The sequence below is a fragment of the Aotus nancymaae genome, unplaced genomic scaffold (assembly GCF_030222135.1).
Source record: "Aotus nancymaae isolate 86718 unplaced genomic scaffold, 86718_ANA_hifiasm-v0.15.2.pri h1tg000033l, whole genome shotgun sequence".
NCBI classification, from domain to species: domain Eukaryota; kingdom Metazoa; phylum Chordata; class Mammalia; order Primates; family Aotidae; genus Aotus; species Aotus nancymaae.
This window is the reverse complement of record NW_026988447.1, coordinates 55,140,196-55,149,319: the sequence shown is the minus strand read 5'-3', so window position 1 is coordinate 55,149,319 and position 9,124 is coordinate 55,140,196. Positions and strand designations below refer to the sequence as shown.

Genomic DNA, 9,124 nt, shown 5'->3' with positions numbered 1-9,124 from the left:
AAAATAGACAATCTTTTCACAACACTGAAAAGTTTTCTAGAGCACTTTTTCAGTTAAGACCCATTCCTGCAAGTAACTACCACTTTGATTTCTATCATGTCTTGGGTGGGCTCTTTGGCATTCTGTGGGTTTCTTCTCTTCTAACACCAGGTGAAGTAAGCTGGCCCTGCTATTCCCCAGGCCTGAGGAGGAAGAAGCCAGTCTCTGGAAATTATTTAGAAAATTCCAGCCCTCTTTTTCTGTCTTTCAGAACAGAACTTTTTGTTGGATAAGCTTTTTGTTGCTGCTGTTTTTCACTGAATGGGTTTTCCCCTCTGGTCTGGAAAAATCTGAGATGCAAATGCTTAGAGAGAAAGGGCCAAAGCGGGTCTTTTGGCCTGTTTTGGTACTAGGCTGAACTTGGTTGGCTGATACAAATTATTTCTTCAAATAGCCCATGCTAATTTATAAATAATAAGAATGCTTTTACTGTTTTCCACAATCTATATTCTTTCACTCAATAATATTAATACTATATCTGCTATAATCCATGGCTGGCAATGATGATGTGGATTTAGGTCATAATATATGTAATACATGCTTTGACTTAAAAAATGCTGTTAGGGATGTGTGGGTGCTGAGATGTAAGCACTATAGTTATTGCATTTTGTTCTGGAGATTTCCTTATATTTTGTTCTGGAGATTTCTTTAAGGATTTCTGAACTCACTGGGTGAAGGGCTGAAACACACGAGACACTGGGGTTGAAGCAGTCTAGCTTAGCAGACGCTTAAGTTATTCCAACTCCAGTCTCGGTGGAGGCTGATGCAAGATGTTGAAGCAAGGAGAAGACTCAACCCAAGTACCAGAGTGTGACCTCCAGTTGGGTTAAAGAAGAATAGGAATTTGGGAAAGTAAAACTGTTTTTTTTTTTTTTTCCAGGAACTGCCAAAGTTTTAGTGTTTAGTAGTTAATAGCATAATTGACCAAGGTCCAAGATGTGAAGATACCATATTTAAGAAACTGGGGGGTAAATCACTCTATAGACTAACTATATTTTATGTGATAAGAATGCACACATTTTATAATATAAAATCTGTCTACATGTAGTAGTTGGCTGCAAAAAGTCATTCGATCTTCTCTTGGCTTGGAAAAAATGGTGTTCCAGATTTCAGTATAAATTATTAGCAATTTTCAACTCTTGTGTGGCAGGTATTGTGTTATCACCTTCCAGTTCTTCCATCCCAGCTATGTCATAAGATCTGTGATGTTCTTCTCCAGATCATCAATGCAACTACTCATATCATCAATTCTCCCAATGTTCCGGTAAGGCATGGTCTGAAATTTGTCTTGCATCTGCTACAGGACTGTCTGCACCACTGAAGTGAGCCCCTGCGCAGTCTTGGGGTCAGTCTTGGCTATATCCCTGGTGCCCATCTTGGCAGTGATTGACAAACATTTTTTAACCTATTCTGGGACCTTAAGTTCTTTGTGTAAAATGGAAGGAGATATGTAGTGAGGGAGCTGTTCATTTATTTCAGGAACAAGTATGGATTTGCTAGTGGGAAGAAGAACCGTCTTCTTAAATTTATAGGGTATTGGCCAAGTTCAGGAATTTCACAGTGCTATGTTGGCATTTTTGGGTTATGTTTTTATGTAATCCATGTTGCATGACCCTTCTAGTGAGTTTGATTAGACAGTGTAGCACGGCTTAATTTTTCTAAGTAGCCAGCTTGAGTTTTCTCTGTTATGTTTTTTTATGGTTGTTTCCCAGTAGACTCTGTGTATATGGACAAGATTTTTTGGTTAGGCAGACTTTACTTTTTGCAGGAGCAGCCTTTAATCTGGGACATGGAATGTCCAGATACGAGAATGGGGAGGACTTTACTCTGTGGCCTCTTCCCATCATAGAGGTCCTATTCCCTCTAAATAATCTAATTTTTTTTTTTTTTAATTAGAGACAAGATCTCATTCTGTCACCCAAGCCGGAATGCAGTAGCACAATCATAGCTCACTGCAGCCTCAAACTCCTAGGCTCAAATGATTTTTCTTCTCAGCCTCCTGAGTAGCTAGGATGACAGGCTCAGGCCACCAAACCCTAAATTTTTTTTTAAAAAAGGCTAGTTTTAAACTCCTGACCTCAAGCAATCCTCCTGCTTTGGTTTCTCAAAGTTCTGGGATTATAGGCATGAACAACTGTACCCTGCCCCTCTGGGTAATTTGTACAATTATTATTATTATTATTATTATTTTTTGAGAGACGGTCTCTCACACTGTCACCCAGACTGTAGTTCAGTGGCAGGATCATGGCTCTCTGTAATCCAAACTTCCTGGGCTCAAGCGATCCTCCCATCTGAGCCTGCCAAGTAGCTGGTTCTACAGATGTGCACCATCATGCCCTGTTGATTTTTTTCTTTTAAAGTAGAGGCAGGATTTCGCTTTGTTGCCCAGGCTAGTCTCAAACTCTTGGACTCAACTGATCCTCACACCTTGGTCTCCCAGAGTGGTGAGATTATGAGTGTGAGCCATCTTACCCAGCCCAGTTATTTAAAAAAAATTTTCTAGGGACTTTTTCTTTATTTAACCCCTGTAAGCAAAGTGCCAGTGCCCATATAAATGAAGATTGGGATATGAGAAGATGGAAGGGGCAGGTTGTGTGACACTGACTGAGGTAGCTTTACCATGGTCAAAATTGTACTTAGATCCTTCTTTTGGCTTTTTTTTTTTTTTTTTAAAGACAGGTTTTCACCATGTTGGCCAGGCTAGTCTTGAACTCCTGACCTCAGGTGATCCGCCTGCCTTGGCCTCCCAAAGTGCTGAGATTACAGGTGTAAGCCAGCACGCCTGGCCTGGCCTTTTTTGTTTTTCTTCCAGGCCACTTAACTTTATTTGCTTATTTATTTTTGTGTTCTTTTAAAAACAAATTCTGCTGATGAAATGATATATACATATTTTTTTTTCCCAAAGAGACAGAATCTTGCTATGTTGCACAAGCTGGCCTTGAACTCCTGGGATTGAGGCTCCAGGCCACTTTAGACATGTTCATTCAGAACCTGAAAACTCTCAGGAGTTTTGTCTGGCTGAACTCCCTTACTTTTCCACTGCAGTATTTGGCTGTGTTTGTGTTTTCTGTGACCCCAGAATTTGTCGTGTGCTCACACCTGCTGACCACACCCTTCTTGTTCTCTTTTGTTTCTGCCATCTTAGACCAGAAGCTGTCAAGCATAATTTGAGATGGCAATGGAATATGTATTTTTTTCTTTGTAAGCAAAGTTTCATGGAATATGTATAGATAGTCACATATAGTATGATTTTAGGATTGAATAGTCCATTCTTTATTATTATTATTTTAAGACAGAGTCATGCTTTGTCACCCAGGCTGGAGTGCAGTGGTGCGATCTCAGCTCACTGCAACCTCCGCCTCTTGGGTTCAAGTGATTCTTGTGCCTCAGCCTTCCAAGTAGCTGGGTCTACAGGCATGCACCACCATGCCTGGCTAATTTTATATTCTTAGTAGAGACAGGGTTTCACCATGTTGACCAGGCTGGTCTCGAACTCCTGACCTCAGGTGATCCACCCGCCTCAGCCTCCCAAAGTACTGGGATTACAGGTGTGAGCCACCACGTCTGGCCAGAATAGTCCATTCTCGATTATTTTAGATGCTTCTAGAGTCAGAACATAGAAACATTCACAAGGTGTTGAAGGACAGAGCTTTCTGTCTCAGGTAGATTGGAACTACTAACAATTTTCTGACAAAAGGATAGGGAAGATACTCAGATATTCTTCTAATATTCTTCCCTGAGAATTGACCATTGGACATGGTATTGAACTTGTTAGGTAAACAGGCAAAACACCAAAACATGGTGAGTGTTGATTTGGGAAAAGATTATGGTTCCTCTCCCAGTAACTCCATCTGTGCCAGAAATTTCAGTTTGCCTATCTAAATCTAAGTTCCCTTTCTTCCTTAAATGTAGAAACCCTTTTATTTTTTAGTTGTGGCAATGTCCTCAGCTGTATTTCCAGCCTCTTTTACAGGTAGAGCTATCATCCAATAGAGTTCTAGCAGATGAGATGTAAACAAAAGATATAAACAGCGTAGGGGTTCTTGGAAAGCTCCTTAAAAGGGGGCTGACCTGGCTGGGCACAGTGGCTCATGCCTGTAATCCCAGCACTTTGGGAGGCCGAGGTGGGTGGATCACCTGAGGTCAGGAGTTCGAGACCAGCCTGACCAACATGGTGAAACCCCATCTTAAAAAAAAAAAAAGGAAAAAAAAATTGCTTGAAGCCAGGAATTCAAAACCAGCCTGGGCAGCATAGCAAGACCGCATCTCTACAAAATTAAGAATATAGCTGGGGCATGATGGTGTGTGCCTGTAGTCCCAGCTACTCAGGTGGCTGGGGAAAGAGGATAGCTTGAGCCCAGTAGTTCAAAGCTGCAGTGAGCCATGATCTTGCCACTGCACTCCAGCCTGGAGCAAGACCCTGTCTCAAAAGAAACAAAAAAAGAGATAAATTTCCAGCCCAGAGGGGGCCAGTCTCTCCCAAACCAGAAAGGTTTTTAAACATGTTAAAACATCATAATACGACCTCCACCTCCTAGGTTCAAGCAATTCTCCTGCCTCAGCCTTCTGAGTAGCTGGGATTACAGGTGCCTGCCACCACACTCAGCTAATTTTTCTATTTTTAGTTGAGACAGGATTTGTCCATGTTGGCCAGGCTGGTCTTGAACTCTTCTTGGCTTCAAGTGATCCCAAAGTCTCAGCCTCCCAAAGTGCTGGGATTACAGGCATGAACCACGGTGACCAGCCTTTACTAAGTATTTTATTCTGGCTTTCAGTTGGTGCTTTCTTTTGTTGAAATTGTTCATTACTGGGCTATGGGCAACCACAGATATAAACAATAGGGAGAAGGTTATTTTACCTTTTTGTGGCCCAGTTTCCAGATCATAAAAATTATTGAAGTGTTTTTATGAGACTTGTGTAACATACTATTTGTAAAGCACGCAGCACAGTGCCTGGCATAAAGGCACTGTGGCCTTCAATAAATATAATCTTTTTTAAATTACAATTTTTTTTCTTGAAATAGAGTTTCTGTCCCCCAGACTGGAGTACAGTGACATGATCACAGCTCATAGCAACCTCAAACTCCTGGGCTTAAGTGATCCTTCCACCTTGGCCTCCTGAGCAGCTTAGACCACAGGCACATACCACCACATTAGGCTAACTAAAAAATAAAGTGGTTTTTAGTGACAGGGTCTCACTGTATTGCCCGCTGGTCTCCAGTTCTTGGCCTCAAGCAATTGTCCCACCTCTGTATCCCAAAGTACTGAGATTACAGGAATGAGCCACTCGTCTTACCAGTACATATGATCTTAATTCAATGAGTAATTATTAAGGAACTTCTCTATGCCAGACACTATGCTAGAAATATGTCTTGAATAAAGAATAGTTTCTTAACAGAAGAATATATTCTGAAGAAGGAAGGAAGGAGAAATAAAGAAAAAGAAAGAAAGAAAAGAGAAAGAAAGAGAAAGAAAGAAGGAAAGAAAGAAAGAAAGAAAGAAAGAAAAAGGAAAAAGAGTCTCTACTCTTTTGGGTTTTATATATTCTGGGGAGATTCAGACAGGTAAACTGTGAGGGTAACATACTGTGATAAGTACTAACAGATGTATAATTAGAGATTCTTATAGAAGCACATTAGAATGGCTTCAAGTTCAAAGTTGGAGCTCAGGGCTCCCAGAGTAAAGGGATGCCAAAGCTGAGGTCTGTAGGGTGAGTTGGGATGAGCCAGAAGAAGAAGAGGAGGGATGCCTGGCACTTCCAGGGAATCTCAGAGGAATCTGGATGTTTGAAACCAAGAATGGTAGACCGAGACTATGGTGAGAGTTGAAGCTAGAGAGGACAGCAGAAAATCCATCAGTAAGGGCCTTATCAACAGTTGGGGATTTAAAACCTTATCTTAAAAGTGATGGTCAGCCATTAAAAATTGGTAATCGGGGCTAGATATCACCCTAAAGGGCCTCAAATTTCATGGAGGGGGAGTCAGTCACGTCAATGCTGCAAAACCTGGGTCCAGTCACATGAAAACTGAAATATTTCTGTGTGATTTACAAGGAGATCATTAGTGATCTTGGCAAAAGCAGTTTTCAAAAGACAGAAGAGGTAGAAGCCAGATGATGTTGAATAGTGACATGAATTGGAAATGAATATGGTTACAGCTCGTTGCTAGAACAGATGTTCCATGTGGGAAGGAGGTTTGTCCGCTGTGTTTTTTGTCAAATCCCTAGTACTTAAAACAAAGCCTGGCATGTAGTCGACACTCGCAGACACAAGTATTAAGATTTGCTGAACAAATGAAGTAACTGTGTAGAACACTTGTCTCTGAAGTGAAAGGCAGACCCATACCTTGCTGGCTTGAAGGGTTGAGAATGGGTGGATTTTATATGGAGTGGGAAATCATGTTTAAATGTTGACAGAAAAGGAGGCAGAGAAAGAGTAGTCAGAGGCGTGCAAAAAAGAAGGGAAGTTCAGAGGAACGAAACTCTAAGGAGGCAGGAGGGGCAGGATCCCAAGTGCAGGGGAGGAGCGAGCGTGGGATGAGGAAGGCCCCCTCAGGTTCCCACTGAAAGACAGGAAGAAAGGATGGGCGGCCTCCACGGGGAGAGCGGTCAGTGGCAGAGACTGAGAACATTTTGTTTGGAGGTTTCATTTTCTCTCGAAATGGGGGTGAGATTGTTGGCTGAGAATGCGAAGGAAGGAAGGAGAAGAGAGTAGAGAGTAAGTTTGAGACACGGGAGTCACCATGCTAAGAGGAGTGGGAGTTTGCTGGGAACAAAGAATTGCCAGCTAGTGTGGAGGTACTTCTGAGACTGAACGCCATTAATCTGTAGTTCCACAGCCCTGGGCTATGATGCCTTTCCCTCTTCTCACTCCATGTCACTCCCTTTACCAATTTTTTAAATATATTTTATGTTTGTGGGTACAGAGTAGGTGTATATAATCATGAGGTATGTGAGATACTTTGATACAGGTTTGCAATGCATAATAATCACATTAGGGTAAACAGGATATGCATCACTTCAAGCATTTATCCTTTCTTTGTGTTACAAATAATTCAATTATACTTTTAGTTATTTTTAAATGCACAATGAATTATTATTGACTGTAGTCACTTTGTTGTACTATCAAGAATTAGATCTTCGGCAGGGTACGGTGGCTCACACCTGTAATCCCAGCACTTTGAGAGGCCGAGGTGGGTGGATCACCTGAGGGCAGAAGTTTGAGACCATCCTGGCCAACATGGCAAAAGCCCGTCTCTACTTACAGTACAAAAATTAACCGGGCATGGTGGCAGGCATCTGTAATCTCAGCTACTTAGGAGGCTGAGGCAGGAGAATTGCGTGAAATCGGGAGGCGGAGGTTGCAGTGAGCCGGGATTGAGCCACTGCATTCCAGCCTGGGTGGTAAGAGCGAGATTCTGTCTCAAATAAAACAAAACAAACAAAACAAAACAAAACTAGATCTTCATTCTATCTAATAATTTTTTTGTGTCCATTAACATCCCCCCTTGCTACCCACCACCCTTCCCAGCCTCTGATAATCATTGTTCTATTCCCTATCTCCAAGAGTTCAATTGTTTTAATTTTTAGCTCCCACAAATAAGTGAGAACACGAGAAGGTTGTCTCACTGTGCCTGGCTTATTTCATTTAACATAATGTCCTCCAGTTTCATCCATGTTGTTGCAAATACCAGGATCTCTCTTTTTTTTTAATATTACTTTTTTTTTTTTTTTTTTGAGACTAAGTTTCGCTCTTGTTGCCCAGGCTGGAGTACAGTGGTGTGATCTTGGCTTACCGCAACCTCTGCCTCCCGGGTTCAAGTGATTCTCCTGCCTCGGCTTCCCAAGTAGCTGGGATTACAGGCATGTGCCACCATGCCCGGCTAATTTTGTATTTTTAGTAGAGATGGGGTTTCACCATGTTGGTCAGGCTGGTCTCGAATTCCTGACCTCAGGTAATCTGCCTGCCTCGGCCTCCCAAAGTGCTGGGATTACAGGCATGAGCCACCACGTCTGGCCTAAATATTACTTTTAGAGACTGGATACAAGTACGTGATGAGGAAAGACGTTCCTTCTTTGCTGCGTTTACTGCGAGAATGAAGACCATTCTCAGCAATCAGACTGTTGACATTCCAGAAAATGTCGACATTACTCTGAAGGGATGCACAGTTATCGTGAAGGGCCCCAGAGAACCCTGCGGAGGGCCTTCAATCACATCAATGTAGAACTCAGTCTTCTTGGAAAGAAAAAAAAGAGGCTCCGGGTTGACAAATGGTGGGGTAACCGAAAGGAACTGGCTACCGTTCGGACTATTTGTAGTCATGTACAGAACATGATCAAGGGTGTTACGCTGGGCTTCCGTTACAAGATGAGGTCTACGTATGCTCACTTCCCCATCAACATCTTTATCCAGGAGAATGGGTCTCTTGTTGAAATCCGAAATTTCTTGGGTGAAAAATACATCCGCAGGGTTCGAAGGAGACCAGGTGTTGCTTGTTCAGTATCTCAAGCCCAGAAAGATGAATTAATCCTTGAAGGAAGTGACATTGAGCTTGTTTCAATTCAGCGGCTTTGATTCAGCAAGCTACAGCAGTTAAAAACAAGAATATCCGGAAATGTTTGAATAGTAGCTATGTCTCTGAAAAAGGAACTGTTCAGCAGGCTGATGAGTAAGACCTTAGAGTTGTCCAGCTACAGAAACAAGATGCCTATCATAGCTAAGACCTACTTGTGATACTTAAATGATGCAATAAAAGACCTATTAATTTTGAAAAAAAAATATTACTTTTAGAATAAAATTAAAATAGCGATGAGGCTCACTATGTTGTCCAGGGTGGTCTTGAACTCCTCGGCTCAAGCGATCTGCCCACCTCTACCTCCCAAAGTTCTGGGACTACAGGCATGTGGCACCTTGCCTGGACCTCACTTTGTCACCCAGGATGGAGTGCAATGGTGCAATCTCGGCTCACTGCAACCTCTGCCTCTTGGGTTCAAATGATTCTACTACCTCAGCCTCCAGAGTAGCTGGGATTACAGGCTGTGCCACTACTCCCAGCTAATTTTTGTATTTTTAGTAGAGACAGGGTTTC

The 9,124-nt window shown here is 42.2% G+C and overlaps 2 pseudogenes; one reads left to right on the top strand and one right to left on the bottom strand.

Moving 5' to 3' along the window:
* Nucleotides 1–1,148: 1,148 nt before the first annotated feature.
* Nucleotides 1,149–1,414, bottom strand: LOC105706250 (heat shock factor-binding protein 1-like; annotated as a pseudogene).
* A 6,672-nt stretch (nt 1,415–8,086) lies between these two features.
* LOC135277752 (large ribosomal subunit protein uL6-like) lies at nt 8,087–8,794 on the top strand (annotated as a pseudogene).
* The last annotated feature ends 330 nt before the right edge of the window (nt 8,795–9,124 follow it).